The sequence below is a fragment of the Theropithecus gelada genome, chromosome 5, assembly GCF_003255815.1.
Source record: "Theropithecus gelada isolate Dixy chromosome 5, Tgel_1.0, whole genome shotgun sequence".
Taxonomy (NCBI): Eukaryota; Metazoa; Chordata; class Mammalia; order Primates; family Cercopithecidae; genus Theropithecus; species Theropithecus gelada.
The window spans coordinates 180,348,790-180,368,113 of record NC_037672.1 but is presented as its reverse complement, the minus strand read 5'-3'; the positions used below and the strand labels follow the sequence as shown (position 1 = coordinate 180,368,113).

At 49.7% G+C, this 19,324-nt stretch overlaps 1 pseudogene; it reads left to right on the top strand.

Moving 5' to 3' along the window:
* Positions 1-647: 647 nt before the first annotated feature.
* LOC112624402 lies at positions 648-2,083 on the top strand (annotated as a pseudogene).
* The last annotated feature ends 17,241 nt before the right edge of the window (positions 2,084-19,324 follow it).

Genomic DNA, 19,324 nt, shown 5'->3' with positions numbered 1-19,324 from the left:
TCTTTTTTTTTCTCTTTTTTCTTTTTTTCTTTTTATTTTTTTGACACAGAGTTTCAGTCTTGTTGCCCAGGCTAGAGTGCAGTGGCGTGATCTCCGCTCACTGCAACCTCTGCCTCCCAGGTTCAAGCAATTCTCATGCCTCAGCCTCCCAAGTAGCTGGGATTACAGGCATGCGCCACCATGCCAGGCTAATTTTTCTATTATTAGTAGAGACAGGGTTTCTCCATTCTCCATGTTGGTCAGGCTGGTCTCAAACTTCCGACCTCAGGTGATCCGCCCACCTCGGCCTCCCAAAGTGCTGGGATTACAGATGTGAGTCACCGTGCCTGGCCGACGTACTCAATTTTCATTCAATACATTTTGTTTCATTGATCTGCTTGTTGGATAATCCCATAGTACTACTGTTTTATTAAGTATTTGTGTAGTTTAATAAAATGCATTACTTGCATTAACAGTTATTGGATGTAGTTACTCCTAAAATTGCATAGCTACTGCAGCATTCTTTAAAAGACACACTGAACTGCATGGTGGCATAAATCGCTCTTCAGTACTCCTGTTTTTAAAAATGTCTTCCACTCTTTCCCATGTGCGAAAGTCCCAGACTTGTGGAGTTGTGGATTCTGGAACTGCACAAGTCAGGGCTCACCATGAAGCCAGGTTTTAGTCCCTGTGGGGTAGCTTCGGCAGCTGAGGGGGCATTGGTGTCCATGGCAGTTGTGGTGGGGTCAAGGAGGCTTTGGTGAGGACTGAGGTCCGGGTGGAGGTGAAGGAACAGAGGGAGGAAGTGAAGGAGGAGGAAGAGGTGGTGGGGAGGAGGAAGAGGTGATGGGGGAGAGGAGGAGGCAGTAAGGGAAGAGGAAGAGGAGGTAGGGGGAGGAGGAAGAGGTGGTGGGGGAGGAGGAGGAGGTAAAGGAAGAGGAAGAAGAGGTGGGGGAAGAGGAAGAGGTGGTGGAAGAGGAGGATGAGGTGGTGGGGGAGGAGGAAGAGGTGGTGGGGGAGGAGGAAGAGCTGGTGGGGGAGGAGGATGAGGTGATGGGGGAGGAGGAAGAGCTGGTGGGGTAGAGGAGGAGATGGGGGAGAAGGAGGAAGAGGTGGTGGGGGGAGGAGGAAGTGGTGGTGGAGGAGATGGGGAGGAGGGGGAAAGAGGTGGTGGGGGAGGAGGAGGAGATGGGGAGGAGGGGGAAGAGGTGGTGGGGGAGGAGGAAGAGATGGTGGGGTAGGAGGTGGTGGGGGAGGAGGAAGAGGTGGTGGGGGAAGGGGAAGAGATGGTGGGGGAGGAGGAAGAGGTGGCGGGGGGAGAAGGAAGAGCTGGTGGGGTGGAGGAGGAGATGGGGGAGGAGGAGGAAGAGGTGGTGGAGGATTCCCTTCTGGTGGCCACCGGGATGGTGGTGGGTAGAGAAGGAGGAAAGCAGTCTGGGAAGAATGTGACAGTGGATCCGTATGGGCTGAGGTGTCTGACTGTGGAGGAAAGGATCAGATCATGCAGTAGTCACTGAGAATCTGGTCCCTGGAGAATCAGTTTATGGAGAGGAAAGAGTCCCCATTTCACCAGGAGATGACAGCATGGAGTCCCAGGCATGGAACCCCTTCCACATCAAGCCAGGGCCCAGGTGCTCTCCCTCGGGGCTGCCTCGGACACCACCGTCTCCCATGTCTCTGACATTGTAGGCCCAGGTGGTCTAGTCTAGGCCGTGGAGTCCTCCCACCGCTCTGGCCTTGCGTTATTAACTTGACCAAGAAGAGGACCAACATCCTTCCTGTGCTGGAGGGTGCTCGGCGGCAGCACAAGTACCACGTGCTCATGGCCGTGGTGGATGTGACTTTGGCTGACGTGGCCCCGCCAGGGCAAACCCGGATTGTGGCCCTGAATGCCCACCCCTTCCTGCAGATTGGAGGACACTGCGATTTCCACTGAGGCCAATTGCATGGAGTCCAAGCCCAGCAGAGGCCGCGTTTGCCTGCGACGTGAAAAGGGTGGAACAAGAGAATGCGAAGCCCCAGAGCAGCTGCCCTAGAGCCTCACCAGAGAGACCAGCTTGTGGTCCTGGGAGTGGACAGGCCACCCGCCAAGGCGAAGACCTGAGGTTCGGCACATTCCGGATTTTGCCATGAAGTGTGTCGATGGTGTGGCCACGGGAGTTTCTTTTTCTCTTCTTATTTATTTTTAGGGGTGAGGGTGGGAGGGGCTGGATTGAGGAATTCACAAGGGGAGTTTTTCTACTAAAAGACTCATCTGTCACATCTTCCAGGCCAGGCACGGTGGCTCATGCCTGGAACGCCAGCACTTTGGGAGGCTGAGGAAGGAGGATCGCTTGAGGCCAGGAGTTCAGGGCCTCAATTGTTTATAAATTACCCAATACAAGCTATTTTGTTACAGCAGCAGGAACAGACCAAGACAGGACCCATTTGCACTATTTTTCACTCTTGTCCAAGATATATTTGCTAGTATTTATTTATTTATATATTTATACAGATGGAGTCTGGCTCTGTTGCCCTGGCTGGAGTGCAGTGGTGTGACTTCAGCTCACTGCAACCTCCACCTCCCGAGTTCAATTGATTCTCCTGCCTCAGCCTCCCAAGTAACTGGGATTATGGGAATGCACCACCATGCCCGGCTAATTTTTTTGTATTTTTGGTAGAGACAGGGTTTTGCCATGTTATCCAGGCTGGTCTCGAACTCCTGACCTCAGGTGATCCACCCTCCTCGGCCTCCCAAAGTGCTGGGAGTACAGGCATGAGCCACCTCACCTGGCCTAGTATTTTATTTAGAATGTGTGCATCTACCATAAATGATATTGGTCTCGTTTGGGTGTGCCCGCAGAAAGGTATTTGCCAGATGTGTTGGTGCCAGAGTTGTTTTGACATCAAGAAATGAACCGGAAAGCCTTCTTTCTTTTTCTATGTGCGGGTGTGGTTGCAAAGCATGGACTATAGTAATAATCGCTTGAGCTGGCCTCACTGAGTGTGTGCAAAGACAGCCCATGAAAAGAACAATTGGAAATACTGCTTAGGGGTGCTATTTTGCGCTGGTGGACAGACCATTTTGTTCCCAGATGTTTGCAGAGTGAAACAGATTGTGTTTCTGCCTTCCCATCTGGCGTAGAGGGTCAGCACCGCTGGCCTCATGGCTGGCTGGTCGGAATTTTGCAGGATCCTCCAGCATGCGTCCATGCCATCTCCCCTGAGCTGTCTCCTTCAGCAACACAGCCTGGAAGGTAGAGGAGATGCAGGGCGGATAGAGATGGGCTTCAGTTCAATCCCTCTGAATTGCTTCATTTGCCAGGACTGAGGGAAGTGAGCGAGGCCGTGATTCAAAGGCAGCAGCATCTGTGTGTTTGAAGGCCTAAGTTGTATTGTGGAAGCACAGAGTTTCATTGTTGGCTTTAAAAATAATGTTCACAGCGGCTCTTAAAAAAGAAGAAGAAGAAGAAGAAGGTTATAAGAAGCAAGGAGATTAGACTCTGAATCTAGTTTTCTTTATCTTTGCAGAAGAGAAGGTTTTATTTGAAAGGTTTTATCACCAACAGGTTGACAGGCTACTGCAGTCACCAGCTCCATTTAGAACGGGACTGGAAAGTAATAAAAACCTCTTCCTATTTTATAGTTGCCCCTGTACCTGCCGGATGGACTAGACATCGTCAACTGTGGGGTGACTGGAATAAATGGAGAAAGGAATCAGAACCCCAGGTGACTTGTTACAGCCCTCTCTTTTCAGCTAGAGCCTGACAATCATTCATACTTTAACATATAACATGACAAATATATACAAGAGAAAGCGAGGAAGTGTCATGCAGTAAACACTGAACACTGTTCATTTCAATATATGGACATTTTAAACTAAATTACAGAAAGTTTTTTCCTCCTAAATTTCACCTCAGGGATTATGAATTAAATGTCATTCTGACATAGTTTTAAATGACCTCATGATGATTATCATCATATTATCATGTGGCTGGAACAATTACAATACAATAGAAATAATTGCTTTCTGGCAGGTGGTCGGGCAGTTTCCTGATTAGATCTACAAATTCAATGTCAGCAAGCCGCCCATACACGCCCTCCCTGGCCCTCAACGAAGAATGCCTTCCTTCTCTGAGAGTCCAACTTCTTGAAGCTTAGAGACTTTAGTAGTGAGTAACCAAGGGCCTCTGACAAAGACTCTTCTTTTTTTTTTTTTTTTTTTTTTTTTTTTTTTACTTTTGACGCGGAGTCTCGCTCTGTCGCCCAGGCGAGTGCAGTGACGTGATCTCAGCTCACTGCAAGCTCCGCCTCCCGGGTTCACGCCATTCTCCTGCCTCAGCCTCCCGAGTAGCTGGGACTACAGGAGCCGCCACCTCGCCCGGCTAGTTTTTTGTATTTTTAGTAGAGACGGGGTTTCACCGTGTTAGCCAGGATGGTCTCGATCTCCTGAGCTCGTGATCCACCCGTCTCGGCCTCCCAAAGTGCTGGGATTACAGGCTTGAGCCACCGCGCCCGGCCTGACAAAGACTCTTCTACTGCCTTTCCAACATTTATAGCGCCCATGTCATATAGAACCATCTTTAGTTGCAAATGAGACTATCGGGTGAAGTGAATATTCTTAATTTTTTAATACTGTACCAATGAAGGAACAGAGTAACAAAGTCTTGTGAATTTAAAAAAAAAATAAAAAAATTCGGCCAGGTGCAGTGGCTCACGCCTCTACTCCCAGCACTTTGGAAGGCCAAGGCGGGTGCATCACCTGAGGTCAGGAGTTCGAGACCAGCCTGGTCAACATGGTGAAACCTTGTCTCTACTAAAAATACAAAAATTAGCCAGGCGTGGTGGTGTGCGCACCTGTAATCCCAGCTACTCAGGAGGCTGAGGCAGGAGAATCTCTTGAACCCAGGAGGCAGAGGTTGTATTGAGCCGAGATCATACCATTGCAGTACAGCCTGGGCAACAAGAACAACATTCCATCTAAAAGTAAATAAATTGTTTTAAAAAAATCCCTCTCTCAGTCGATCTACAACACATAGGTGAATAATGTATTCTCCAGGCAAACACGCCCTGGAAAGGTTCTGTTTTGGCTGAAGGACAGCTAGCAACCAGCCATGAGAAAGCGTGCACACACAGACAGCAGCTGCCTCGCAAAGACTGGTGAACAGGGCAATGTTCATGGGTTCGCGAATTCCAGAAGTATTCATGGAAACTCATGTGGGACACTCTTCTAGGTGCTAGGGATACAGCACAGAACAGAACAGACAGAAATGCCTGCTCTCCCGGAGCCTTTGTTCAATGGGAGATACAGATAATAAATCAGTAAGGATGTGGGGTGTTAGACAGTGGTCTGTCCTCAGGAGGGAAACTGAGGAGGGAAGGGAGGGGGGCTCTACAGGGAATGGGTGGCAGTTTTTAGCTGAGGTGTCCAGGAAAGGCCTCAAGAGAAGGCAACATTTGAATAAAGACCTGCAGGAGATGGTGGGGCAGCCATAAGGGTATCTCTCAGGAACAAAGGCCACCGAGGTTGGGGCATGTTTGGGTATTGGAGGAAGTGTGGCAAGAGAACCAAGAGAAGGAGGAAGAAGGGTCAGAGATTCAGCGAGGGTCCAGGTACCGTGGGCCTGCGAGCCTTGTATGACCTTGGGTTGAATTTCAGTAACAGAAACAGATTGAATTTCAGAAACTGTCTATTGGAGATACGATCTAATCATATCTGAACGGAGTGGCTTGACTCGAGTTGAGAAGAGACTGCAGCAGGCAAAGGTGGAAGCGGGTGACGAGCCAGGAGGATCGTGGGAGCCGGGGAGTGGGTTAGCAGAGGGTGGATTCTGGACACATTTTGAAGGCGGAACTGACAGAATTTGCTGAAGACTGGAAGTGGGAGTGAGAGAAAAGAGAAGTTGAAGATGACTGTATCAAATATATCTCTTAAGATATTTTATCATATATATAGATTTTGTCTGAGCAACATGAAGAATAAAGTTACCATTTGCAAAAAAGCCCAGAGGAGCAGGGGTTTTTTTGGGAAGGATCATGGGAGGAGTTGATAGAAATGGCTATCAGGCCAGGTGTGGTGGCTCACGCCTGTAATCCCAGTACTTTGGGAGGCCGAGGTGGGTGGATCACCTGAGGTCAGGAGTTGGAGACTAGACTGGGCAACATACCAAGATGTTTCCCTACAGAAACATTTTTATTAAATTTATACATAAGTGTATATATACATATGTGTGTGTGTGTATACATATACATATATATATATATATATATTTTTTTTTTTTTTTTTTGAGACAGAGCTCTGTCACCCAGGTTGGAGTGCAGTGGCATGATCTCAGCTCACTGCAACCTCCACCCTCCAGGTTCAAGCGATTCTCCTGCTTCAGCCTCCTTAGTAGCTTGGATTACAGACACATGCCACCATGTCCAGCTAATTTTTGTATTTTTCATAGAGAAAGGGTTTCACCATGTTGGTCAGGCTGGTCTCGAACTCCTGACCTCAGGTGATCCACCCACCTCGGCCTCCCAAAGTACTGGGATTACGGGTGTGAGCCACCGCGCCCAGCCTAAATTTATATATATTTTTAATGGAGACAGGGTTTTAACGTGTTGCCCAGGCTGGTCAAAACTCCTGGGCTCAAGCGACCCTCCTGCCTCAACCTCCCAAAGTGTTGGGATTACAGGCATGAGCTACTATGCCTGGCCTAAATTTTTTAATGTACAAAAATTAAACTAAACTTAGAAATGGATATCAGCAGTCTGGGCACTTTAGGTTTCAGATGAGTGTTAGGCAACTGAGTGGAAGGTCGGCAGCTGCGAGTTTGCAGCTGGAGTTCAGGCGGAGGCCTGGGATGGAGGTGTAAATTCCAGTCGTCAGCGTGGAGATGGTATTGAAAGCGATCAGACCGGTGACATCGATGAGGGAATCGAGGAATCTGTAGCCCTTGCTTAGGGAATGATAAAGGGAGGGGCAGAAGAGTGAAGGAGACCAAGAAAGGGGCTGCCAGGAGAGTCAGGCGGTGGTAGGCGAGCGTGGTGTCCCGGGGCCGAGTTTCTTCCAGGAGGAGAGGGAGACAGCTAGTCGGAAGCCCGCGCAAAGTCAGGGAGAACCGCGCCTGGAAATTGGCCACTGGACTCAACAACACGGAGGACTTTGGTGACCCGAGTAGACCAGAGGAAGGGATGCATAAACCCAAATAGAGAGGCAGAGGAAAGGCTCCTGTGCCCCAGGCTGTTGTCTTGGATGTGTCCACATCAGCCTGCTCCTGAAACACAGCTGCACCTGCACAGACCCCGGCTGCCGGGGGCACGTGGTGTCTTATTCTGGGCCATGTGGTAGGCTTGTCATCGGCCCTGCGGGGGCCTGACCCAGAGAGCTCTGCCAGCGCCCACCAGGTCACCTCTCTGAAATACGCAGAGGCAGGCTGGCAGCAGTGGAACCTGACTTTCCCGAGAGCCTGCGCCGGAAAGGCGATGAAGCAGGAGGGCTACGAGGGATCACTGCAGGATGAGGCTTCCTTTGGGCAGGAGGCATAGACAATGACAAGCAGATTACCGTGCGGCGGCTGCCTGGGGGCAGGAGAAGTGAGAAGCATCACAAGAAAAAGAGATGGAGACAGTGGCAGAGTCAGGTGAACGGTGGGGCCCCAGAGTTGCTGGTTTCCAGAACCACCCACCAGCCCCAGACCCTCCAGGCTCCTCCAGATCCTTGCTCACCCATCGCTGCGTGTCTGCACGTGAAAGCCCCAGTGCTTGAGCTAACTCGAGGGCAAGAAAAACAGCCAAACACCACAGCTGCCACAACTTTACTAATGCGGAGCATGATCTGGGCAAGATGTGGTCACAGGCTCTTGAATTAAAGCAAAAGGACATAAACAAAATAGTGAATGCCGCAGGAAGACTTAGGATCACAGAGAAGCTGTCAGGATTGATTTACAGTGTGATAACGAAGCGCGGGTCTTCCTGCCTGTCTAACAGGAAGGGTGTCAGTGTCTTACTGACTTCTTCCTTCCTGGCTTGACTGATCATGGGATGAAGTGAGGAGAATGATGGTTCATAGTGTTCATAGTGATGCTATGGAATGATTTTTTGCTCTTTTAGAGAGACCAGGTAGATGTCACCCTCAAACCGTGAGCACCGAGTGAGCTAGGGCCTTGGATTCCTGAGGTTTAGTGACCAGTGACCAGGTAGCAGGCTTTTTTTTTTTTTTTTTTTTTGAGATGGTGTTTCGCCCTTGTTGTTATTTTTCATTTATTTATTTTTTTGAGATGGTGTTTTGCTCTTGTTGCTCAGGCTATTATACAATGCTGCGATCTCGGCTCACTGCAACTTCTGCCTCCCGGGTTCAAGGGATTCTCCTGCCTCGGCCTCCCGAGTAGCTGGGATTACAGGCACCTGCCACCACGCCCGACTGATTTTGTATTTTTAGTAAAGATGGGGTTTCCTCATGTCGGCCAGGCTGGTCTCGAACTCCTGACCTCAGGTGATCCGCCCACCTCAGCCACCCAAAGTGCTGGGACTACAGGCATGAGCCACCGCGTCCAGGCTGCAGGCATTTTAAAAAGATACCCTGGTGTCACTAGACCTTTGACTGGGGTTGTTATTTTTGTTGAGGTCAGCGGTAAAATTTGGTTTTTTTTTTTTCACACTTCCTGTACAAAATTCAGAATTTGTTATGGTTCTGAGCACTGGGGTCAGCTATCAGGAAGATTCTACAAGGGATCAGGAAACTTCCCAAACTAAAGCATCTTAGTTTTTTAGGATCTCTGTTTTAGGGCACTAAAGGAAGAAGTTTCTAGATCCATTCCTGAACCATGGACATTAAAAAAATATTAACTGTAGCCCCTAGATTTTTGTTTTGTGCTATGTGTGCTGAGTTCAATACTTATTACAATGATGTTTATCTTTATTTTATTTTAATTTTTTTGAGACAGAGTCTCGCTCTGTCACCCAGGCTGGAGTGCAGTGGCATAATCTCGGTTCACTGCAACCTCCACCTCCCAGGTTCAAGCGACTCTCCTGCCTCAGCCTCCCAGGTAGCTGGGATTACAGGCACATGCCACCACACCTGGCTGATTTTTGTATTTTTAGTAGAGACTGGGTTTCACCATGTTAGCCAGGCTGGTCTTGAACTCCTGGCCTCAGGTGATCCACCTGCCTCGGCCTCCCACAGTGCTAGGATTACAGGAGTGAGCCACCACAGCTGGCCTTATGATGTTTATTGAACACCTACTTTGTACCAGGTTGCATAACAATCACGGGAATGCCACATGAGGCAATGATAATGCTATTCCCGTCATGGAGTGTGGCATAGAAACTCAGTGCCTCACAGTACAATCCGAGGCACTCACACGCTCAGCAGTAAAACCTCCCAGGAATGATTCTGGCTTACAGCCTATTAACTTTTACCACTGCCTTAATACAAAGAGAATTTTATTACCCATTTGCCCAGAGGGTTAAATTAATATTTACAAGAGTCATGGAGGCTGAGAAGTATTGTGAAATGTCTAGATGTGCCTTATCAATGCTGGGTTTTTCTTTCTCATGTCGTGGTCTCTCAGTGGTGTTAAATTAACCTAAACTTGGCCCTAGGACACCTCCACACTCGAGCCCTGAAATAACAAACTGCAGCCTGACTTAGTTCAGAAACTAACTGAAAACCTATCATAGGAGTATACTTCTGTAACAAACAGCGGAGCCTCAGCTCATTACAGCAGCTGAGCTTCAGTCAACCATGGGTGGCCAACTGAATCAACTTAGGCAAACTCACAGCTGCAACCATTCAGTGCTAGGTTGCCCTTCCATTTTCTATCCTCAGCTACTGCCTGACCACTGTGCTGTCTGGCCAAGGTGCTTTGAACCTGTTCCAGCACAGGGGCTGCCTGATTCTGAAATCACGAATAAATAATCAATTAAGGGTTTTTTTGTTTGTTTTTATTTTTATTTTTGGAAACAAAGTCTCGCTCTGTTGCCCAGGGTGGAGTGCAGTGACATGATCTTGGCTCACTGCAACCTCTGCTTCCCGGGTTCAAGCCGTTCTCCAGCCTTAGCCTCTTGAGTAGATGGAATTACAGACACACGCCACCACACCCGGCTATTTTTTTTGTATTTTTAATAGAGACAGGGTTTCACTATGTTGGCCAAGCTGGTCACGAACTCCTGACCTCAAGTGATCCACCCGCTTTGGCCTCCCAAAGTGCTGGGATTACAGGCGTGGACCACCATGCCCGACCACAATTAAGATCTTTAAACTAAATTTGTTGTCATTTTGTCTTTTGACCATTGTGACAAAAAATACTTATTACATCTCCCTTATTTAAATAGAATCAATGGGAACCCCTCCTGGGGCCACCGTCTCCCCAAAGCCTGTGCAGACAGCTGGTCTGCTTAGCTGGGTGTCTTCCTTTTGGGCTGGGAAAGCTCTTCAGAGGCGACTGAGTGGGGCCAGTTGTGTTTTGCCCACACTATATGGCCAAGCTGGAAATCAGTCCCTTTAGGAGAGGCAGAGAATGGGGTGGAAACCTGCGCTTCGGAGCCCCTCTGGCACTGCAGAGACAGGCTCCAGGGACCAAGGCGCAGGGTCTTGTTCTGTGTCTTCTTAGCTGTGTGAATTTGGGCACAAAATTGAACACGTTACCGAGCCTCAGTTTCCTCATCTGTAAAAATGAAATGGCCAAGTCAGAGGGTTGTGCAAGTTCTGATGAGATGATGCAGCTCATGACACACGTTCATGAAACGCCAGCTTTTTCTCTGCGAGGCTCAGCCCTCTCTCCCCTGCGGGAGCGGTCAGCGAGGAGGGGCCAGGGCTGCCGCAAGCAGGAGGCCCAGGAAGCCGGGTGTGGAAGAGGAGGAAGGTGGGATAGAGACAGGTCCAGAGGCCCCAAGGGATGGTTCCACAGCCCCCACTCTCGGCAAGTGGCAGCAGGCGGGGAACAGATGACAGAGACGGTTGGCCCGGTCACGCCCCATGGAAGAATGCAGGCTTGAGGCCGGAAAGCGGCCAGGGCTCTGCGTTGCTGTCGCGCGTGGGTATCAGGCTAGTATGAAGCTATTTTGTGACACAGGGATTCAGGCATTGGCATTTCCCTGCTCACGTTATCACCTGAAATATAATTACCTCGTCTGACAAGTGATTTTCAGAACGTGTCCACTGAATATCCTGTGACCTCTTTTGATCCCAGGGAAGTAGGCAGGGAAGGTGGGATCCCCTGCCCCCATCCCCATCTCCCATGATAGGAGAGAAACCCAGATAGTGAACGTCAAGGTCCCAGTGCAGAGGCTGAGCACAGAGCCACCGCGGGCTGAAGGACGGCACGGAGCCACCGCGGGCTGAAGGACGGCGCGGAGCCACCGCGGGCTGAGGGATGGCGCGGAGCCACCGCGGGCTGAGGGACGCACGGACCTCCTGACCCCATGCAGTTCTCTCCCCTGGAGCACAGCTCTCTGTCTTGTGGTTGAAAGACCAAGTCTGCAGTGAGGGCTCACCAAGGGCAGCTCACTTACACAGCATGGTTTGTTCGAACTGATTTATCTCTGTAGATACTGAAAACACACACACACACACACACACCAGAAACTCAGGGGACCAAAGGCTTAGGCAGGTCCCCTGAGTGAGCTCTGAGCAAGCTGCTCTCTGCTATCCAGGGCCTGCATCCAGACCAGGAGGGCACCAATGGGCAGGTAGGTTCATACAACAAAAGGAAAAGCCGAGTAGGCCACAGCACAGCAATAATACAGCACTAACGACAATAGCTTACGTGTCCCCAATCCAGCCTCGGATATTGATGACAACAATTCCCACTTACTGAGGATTTGCCTTGTACATGTGCTATGGTTTTACAGGGCGATTCATTGAGGAATTAATTTGTGTTTTCCACGTTGTCGTTCTTGCTGTTGTCTTTGTTTCTCCTTTGCCATCCCAAGTATTGGGCTCTCTAGTCTCATGCTGGGGATTGTGTGAAATCTCTCCTTCAGGGCACAAGACAGAGCCCTTGGAGGGCAAGAGGTGGAGGGTGCAGAGTGCCAGAGGCTTGGAGACAGCTCCCAAGGCTGGCAGCGGAATAGATGCGTGTGTGTGTGTGTGTGTGTGTGTGTTCTGCCGGTAATAAAGACAAGCCCTCCTCCATCAGCCTACACTCAGCTCCCCCAGGAAGGAGGAAGGAACCCAGAGGGCTGGGCTGGGAGGGGGCCCTGGGAGGCCTGGCCCTGCCCTCCGTGGGTGACAGTCTTAGGGACCAGGGTAGCTGGGCACGGTGAGGGCTTGGCATCACCCTGATGGACTAGGGCTAAAGGCCCAGCACTGGCTTTCTGGACACCACAAGGTTACCAATGCCTCTCATGTTATCCTAGAGACAAAAAGGAGACCTCAAATTCAACGGATTGAATTTCTCACTGTAGAGGCAAGCTGATTTAATATGATTTGGGAACAATCTGAATGTGGCACTTTTTTTTTTAATATTCCAAGTCTATGAGTAAAATTTATCACCATTAAATGTATATCACCTCAATACAAACTCACAATAGTCTTATGAAGTGGGTGTCACTGACGTCCCCACTTTGCAGAGGAGGTTGAGTCTCAAAGGGTTAAGTAACTTGATCACTCACAGCAGAACTTTCAATGCAGACCCGCCTGCTTGGGAAGGCCACCTTCCCTGCATCATCCGTCTTTGGGTAATAATTGGTTATGGAATTTTCATTCCGGAATTTGGCGAAAACTTTATTCTGACATGGTTTCTCCTGAACTCCTTTATGAGAAATTGAATTCATGGTCTAGCACCCACCGTCCCGCCTCAGTTGGTCACAGCACCTGGACGCACGGCTCCCTGGGGGCGTGGGGGACGGTGGGCACTGAGGCCTGAAGAAGACCAGGGCCCATGGTGCCCACCAGCTCCCCGCCCCAAACGCCCTCCTCACCTGGGTCCCTTTTGGTCCGGTGCTGAGCTTCCTGGCATCTCCCTTCCAGAGGCAGAAGCTGTTTTCCTCCCTGACAGGAGGGCACAGAAGGGCACAGAAGGTGTCACTCATCACGTGCCCCCAAGCCTCTTCCTCTTAGCTGTGCAGGGAAGGGCAGTTCACAAGCTCAGTGTTATTTAAAAACTCAAAAAAAAAAAAAAAAGAAATAAAAGAAAAAGAAAGAGAGACAGAAAAAAATGAAAGAAAGAGAAAGAAAGGAAAGGGAAGGAAGGAAGAAGAAAGGGAAGGGAAGGGAAAGGAACGGAACGGAAGGGAAAGGAAGGGAAGGGAAGGGAAGGAAGGAGGGAGGGAGGGAGGGAAAGAAGGGAAGCAAAGGAAAGAAGGAAGGAAGAAGAGAAAGAAAGAAAGAAAGGAAGAAAGAAAGAAAGGAAGGAAGGAAGGAAGGAAGGAAGGAAGGAAGGAAGGAAGGAAGGAAAGAAAGAAAAAGAAGGGAAGGAGGGAGGAAGGAAGGGAAGAAAGAGAAAGAAAGAAAAAGAAGAAAGAGAGAAAGAAAAGAAAAAAGAAAAAGAGAAAGAGAAGGAGATCTCTAAGAGAGTTGTTTGTAACAGTTTGGTAACCGGAACAGAAAAACCTTTGATAAATTCCCTGAGAGAACTTCAATCTTTCTCCTCTGTCTCGAGGAGATGGCAGCAGGTCAGCCCTGAAACAAGAGGACCCGCATCAATAAAACCCTGGTCCAGGAGGAAGGAAGTGGGGTCTGGTTTCCACGGTGGCTATAAAAAATCGCGGCTTTGTTTCTCAGGACTGCTCTTCCAGCGGCTGTAAACACGGTGCTTTGCTTTGGCAGGACCAGCGCCTTCTGAAGACAAAGGGTTGTTTTACCGGCGCCGCGCTGCGCCCCGCCACCCCGGAGCGCCTCCGAGCTCGCCCGAGATTCCGCCCTGAGGCCACTGGGTGGCGCCCGAGGAGCCGAGATTGCGGTTGAGGACGTCGCCTGCCGCTTCTGCGGGGCCTGACTGGGCACAACAGTCACAGAGGTGATGCGGGAGGAGACTGCGTGGAAGGGGAGTGCGCGGAAGGGGAGTGGGCCAGCCCCTCCACAGCCACTTGCAGCGTGGATAGTCCAGGTTTACTCTCTCTTACATAAAGAAAGAATGGAGCACATCTTTTTTTTCTTTTTCTTTTTCTTTTTAACTGCCCCTTGAGGAGCAGGGCTACCCCATAGCAGTATGCCCAGAGTAGCCAAAAGCTACTTTTTATTTTATTTTATCTTATCTTATCTTATCTTTTTTATTTTTTGAGACAGAGTTTCGTTTTGTCGCCCAGGCTGGAGTGCAGAGGTGCGATCTTGGCTCACTCCAACCTCTGCTTCCCGGGTACAAGCGATTCTCCCACCTCATCCTCCCAAAGTTCTGGGATTACAGGTGTGAGCCATCATGCCTGGCCTGCATAAAATTATTTTAAAATATTTTATAAAATTACCTTCAGGTGATGTGTATGAGGTGTATATGAAACATAAATGAATTTCGAGTTTAGACTTGGGTCCCATCCCCAAGATATCTCATTATGTATATGCAAATATTTAAAAATCCGAAAAACTTCCAAAATTCAAAACACTTCTAGCCCAAGGCATTCTAGATAAGGGATGATCAACCTGTATTTGGAAAATGCTATTTTTATTGGTCTGTGGAAGACCGTCTGAGTTGAGTTAGAGCTCAGCTGCAGGCACAGGTAGCTTCCAGGTCAGTGGCCTGGCGATGGCTTGCTGCCCCCACAGTCCCTCCTGCACGCACGCAGGCACGAAGGAGCTAGCGTGGTCCTTTGATTAGGCACTTCCTTCCTTGCTTGGTTCCCTGCATCCCGTGGGCCCCTTCAGCCCCCAGCATGTCCACAGTTGCTCAGGGACAGCTCCTGCATTCTGGACCAGGACATGGCCCAGGGACCAGGCCTTAGGGTCAGCCCCTCCCCTCAGCTGTTCTCTTGAATAAACTTGTGTAGCAATTTCATTCTTTTCCTTTTTTTTTTTTTTTGAGACAGGGTCTCACCCTTTACCCAGGCTAGAGTGCAATGGCACCATCTCGGCTCACTGCAACCTCCGCCTCCCGGGTTCAAGTGATACTCCTGCCTCCGTCTCCCAAGTACCTGGGATTACAGGCACCCACCACCATGCCCAGCAAATTTTTTGTATTTTTAGTAGAGACAGGGTTTCACTATGTTGGCCAGGCTGGTCTCAAACTCCTGACCTTGTGATCCGCCTGCCTCAGCCTCCCAAAGTGCTAGGATTACAGGCATGTGCTGGGATTACAGGCTTGAATCACTGCACCCGGCCAGCAATTTCATTCTTAAAAACCAAACTAGCCTAGAAACTAGAGATCTTCCCTAGCCCCTCCACCTTCCCCCTTGGCTACTTCATACCTTTTCCCTTCTCTTCTCAACAAGCTTTAGGATGGGCTTGCCTGCAAGCCCCCACTGGCTCTACCTCCTCCCTCCTACTCACTCTAAACTGCCCCAAGTTAGTTTCTGTCCCTCCTGCTCTTGGAACTCATGTCCATTCTCCCAAATCCAGAAGATGCTTTAGTCTCTTTTCTTGCATGGCCTCTCTGTTCTATGTGACACTGATGGTCCTGATCTCCTTGAACTCCTTCCTGCCTGGGCTCCTGTTGCAATCATATCCCTTGGATTTCCTCCTAGACCCCAAACCCCCTTGTTCCCATTGTGGGATCCATTTTCTACAAAGCACCGTGCGGGGTGTGGAAGGGAGCCCGCACAAGGCCCCACAGCAGCGGGGGTAATGGACTTGGACTTGGGAGAAAAGGTGACTGGGGTTCCTACTCCCCATTTATATTCACTAAGCTACAGCAAGCGTGGTCAAGTCTCCCAAGTACTGAGCAGGTTCCCAAGATCAAAGGATACGGGTGAGGGGTAGCGGGAGAGGAGGCTGGAAAGCATGAAAGGTGTGTGAAAGGTGTTCAGCGCTGGGCTTGCCGTTCGGACACCATCTCACGGGCTCGTATCATCTTGCCTGTGCGAGGCTGTCCAGTGGCCTCTTCCTGGGCCGTGCTGAGCGGTCAGCCTCCCTCTGGGCTCCCTCAGGGAATGCTGGAACCCTGGTGCTCCAGTTATGTGTTGCTGCGTAGCAAGCCATCCCAAAGCTTCACAAAGTAGCAGATCATCAGATCTGCAGCTGGGACACGGATGGGGTGAGGGAAGGCTCATATCAGGTCCACATGGCATTGACTGGGCCCCAGGGTAGCTCCACTGAGGGCTGGAGGATCCATTTACAAGATGGGTCGTGCACATGGCTGGGAAATTGGAGTTGGCTGTTGGCTGGGAGCTCGAGCTCGGCTGAGGGCCAAGGGCCTCGGTCCTTGTCCCCGAGGGCTTTTCTATGATCTGCTTGGCTTTTCTCAGTCTAGGCCTTTTCAGGTTGGGGCTGGGTGGGAACAGACACTAGAGTTGAGCCCAGAAGGTTCTGAGCATGGCTTATACCCTCTTTTCTTTCTCCATCCCAGCTTTAAGATGACTTCCCTTTGGACCTGGCCAAGCTGGCAGAGGAAGAAAGGCTGTTAGAAATTTGATTCATTGCCCCTGCCAGGAGGGTGGACAGGAGAATAGAAAGACTAAATGCCTGAGCTTCAAGGAGTTTTTCAGCAGCCTGACACTTGCATGTGGGGGCAAGAGAATTCTCCAAGTGAAGGGAAGAGCGATGAGGGGCGGACTGAGCTCCTGAGTCAGCGTGTCTGAGCGCCCCCCTAGCTGCCTGCTTCCCAAGAACAGTGTTGACATCCTGCTGCCTCTGTTGTCCTCATGGGTACGTTCTTCGTACTGGGCCGATTTTAAGCTTCTCTTTCTAGTTATTTTATTGTGTTTCAAAAGTAATGGAAATTTGGCCAGGTGCAGTGGCTCATGCCTGTAATCCCTGTACCTTAGGAGGCCAGGGTGGGTGGATCACCTGAGGTCAGGAGTTCAAGACCAACCTGGCCAACATGATGAAACCCTGTCTCTTCTAAAAACACAAAAAATTAGCTGGTCGTGGTGGTGGGTGCCTATAGTCCCAGCTACTCGGGAGGCTGAGGCAGGAGAATCACTTGAACCTGGGAGGCGGAGGTTGCAGTGAGCCGAGATCACACCATTACTGCACTCCAGCCTGGGCGACAGAGCGAGATTCCATCTTGGAAAAAAAAAAAAGGAGTAATGGAAATTCATAGTCACGAGGCCCAGCCAGCTCAGGCATTTTCCTCTGAGGGGGAGACAAGGAAGTGAGATGTCATGCCAACTAAGGTGGCCATCTGTGCAGCAAGTCTTCAACTGATGACACTAATTTACCTTCCAAACGCTGCCAAGCAGCTCTCAGGGTAACGACACCGTCTCACTGCAGACCCAGACCAATTCTGAGCCCTTGACCTTGAGTGACACCACCTCCCATGGCTCTTCCATAAACAGGGGAAAGATGGTGAGTCAGTAGCGTGACTCCTTCCAATTAGGAAGGTGACAAAGGACATAAATACACTAAGCACTGAGGCTGGCAGGGTGAGAGTGGCTCAGTGCCAACAACCACAGTGGCCTTTTACACCAATTAGGTATATTTCCTGATAGAATCTTCCTTTTGCAAGCATCAAATTAATTTTCTTTTCACACACACTCCCTCCTGTCCCCATCAGACCAGGGCTCCACATGGCCTTCACCCAGGGAGAATTTATCAAGACCAGTGAATAAGGTGAACATTTGTTTTAAAAGAGTTTCCAGCCAGAGGAACACATGACTCTGGGGATGTCACTAGAAGTCAGCTTGGGGCCCAGGAATTATTCCTTTGGAGATCCCATCTATCTCCATCAAAAACTTGCCAGATGACCTCGTGAAAAGCCTACAAAAGGCTGTGATTCAGCTTCCCTGGAGAAGTCTCAGCCAGGAGGAGCTGGGAAATTTCGTGGGCTTTTCAGCTGGACCTTGATGGATGGATAGGACCTAGATAAAACCAAGAGGCAGGCACTGGGCAGAGAGGGAGGGTGGTCCCTGCGGGAAGAAGAGCAGGACATGGAGAAGGATGCCCTGGCAATGAAGCTGCCTGTGGCAAGGGAAGGGCGCCCACACAATTTGGGGTCTGATATCCACAGGTCAACTTTCTGCCCCATTTTCTGCCCCATTTCAAGACCATCTTTGAAGTCTGTGTCAATATCTAAGAAGGGGAGATTAAAATTACTGCCTCAACAGAGTCGCTGTGCGAGTTAAATGAGAGAACGTATGTGTGCAGCTACTTGAGGAGTGAGAGGGTTCTGATAAGATATGCCATCAGTAGTAAACACAGTGTATTTGTGTATTTGGAGGCCAGGAGACTAGTCTGGTGGGGGCATAGGGCTTGTGTTGGGAAGGAGAGGGAGGTCAGTTTAAAGGGTGGTGGCGTGTGACTGTGGAATCACTCTGAACATTGGCACTGGAAGATTTTGGACGCACCACTTTCCAGGTGTATAACCTGAACCCCAAGTGATGTTGGAGTTCTTATCACATGAACGCTGTATTCATAATATCATCTGAATATCTGGCCTTTTCAAGAATACAAGAGCTTTGAGGGCAGAGACTGTAACTTACACATGTTTGCAAATGCCTATAAAACTCAGCACATCATACCGCTGCTCAGTCACTGCTTTTTGAATGGGGGGAGCATGAACTCATTAAAGAAATGTGGTAACTATACCAATGATTTAGTTCTCTGCAGTTCACCAGTTAATCAGATCAAAACTGGTGATCAAAACGAATCAGAGTATGAACGTAGGTGAGTCAGGCAGCTGGATGAGATGGCTCCAGAAAGAGCTCTGGAATTTGTTCTGTCCTGGGCACATCCCTTATGAAGGAAACCAAAAGAAAAAGGGACTGGAAAAATATAGATAATATCCAATGCCAGCAAAGGTGTCGTTAAACAGGCGCTCAGATGCGATTCTCCGCACAGGACAAACTGGCACAAGCCCTTAGGAAAGCAGTTTGGCAATGTGTATTCAAAGATGTGTGGCCTTTGAGCCAATCATTCCATGCAAGTGGATTTATCTTTATTTTGTTTATTTTATTTTATTTGAGACAGGGTCTCACCCTGTCACCCAGGCTGGAGTGCAGTGGCATGATCTCATCTCACTGTGACTTCTGCCTCCCGCATTCAAGCGATTCTCCTGCCTCAGCCTCCCAAGTAGCTGGGACTACAGGTGCCCACCACCACGCTTGGCTAATTTTTGTATTTTTAGTAGAGATGGGGTTTCATTATGTTGGCCGGGCTGGTCTGAACTCCTGACCTCATGATCAGCCCACCTCGGCCTCCCAAAGTGCTGGGATTACAGGCTTAAGCCACCGCGCCTGGCCAGATTTATCTTTAATGTCTGAATTAAAGAAGGGGCCAAGCAGGGAGGGCACCTGCATGGAAGGGAAGACCCATGGGGAATGTACAGCCAACAACATCGAGGTAGGTGTCCAT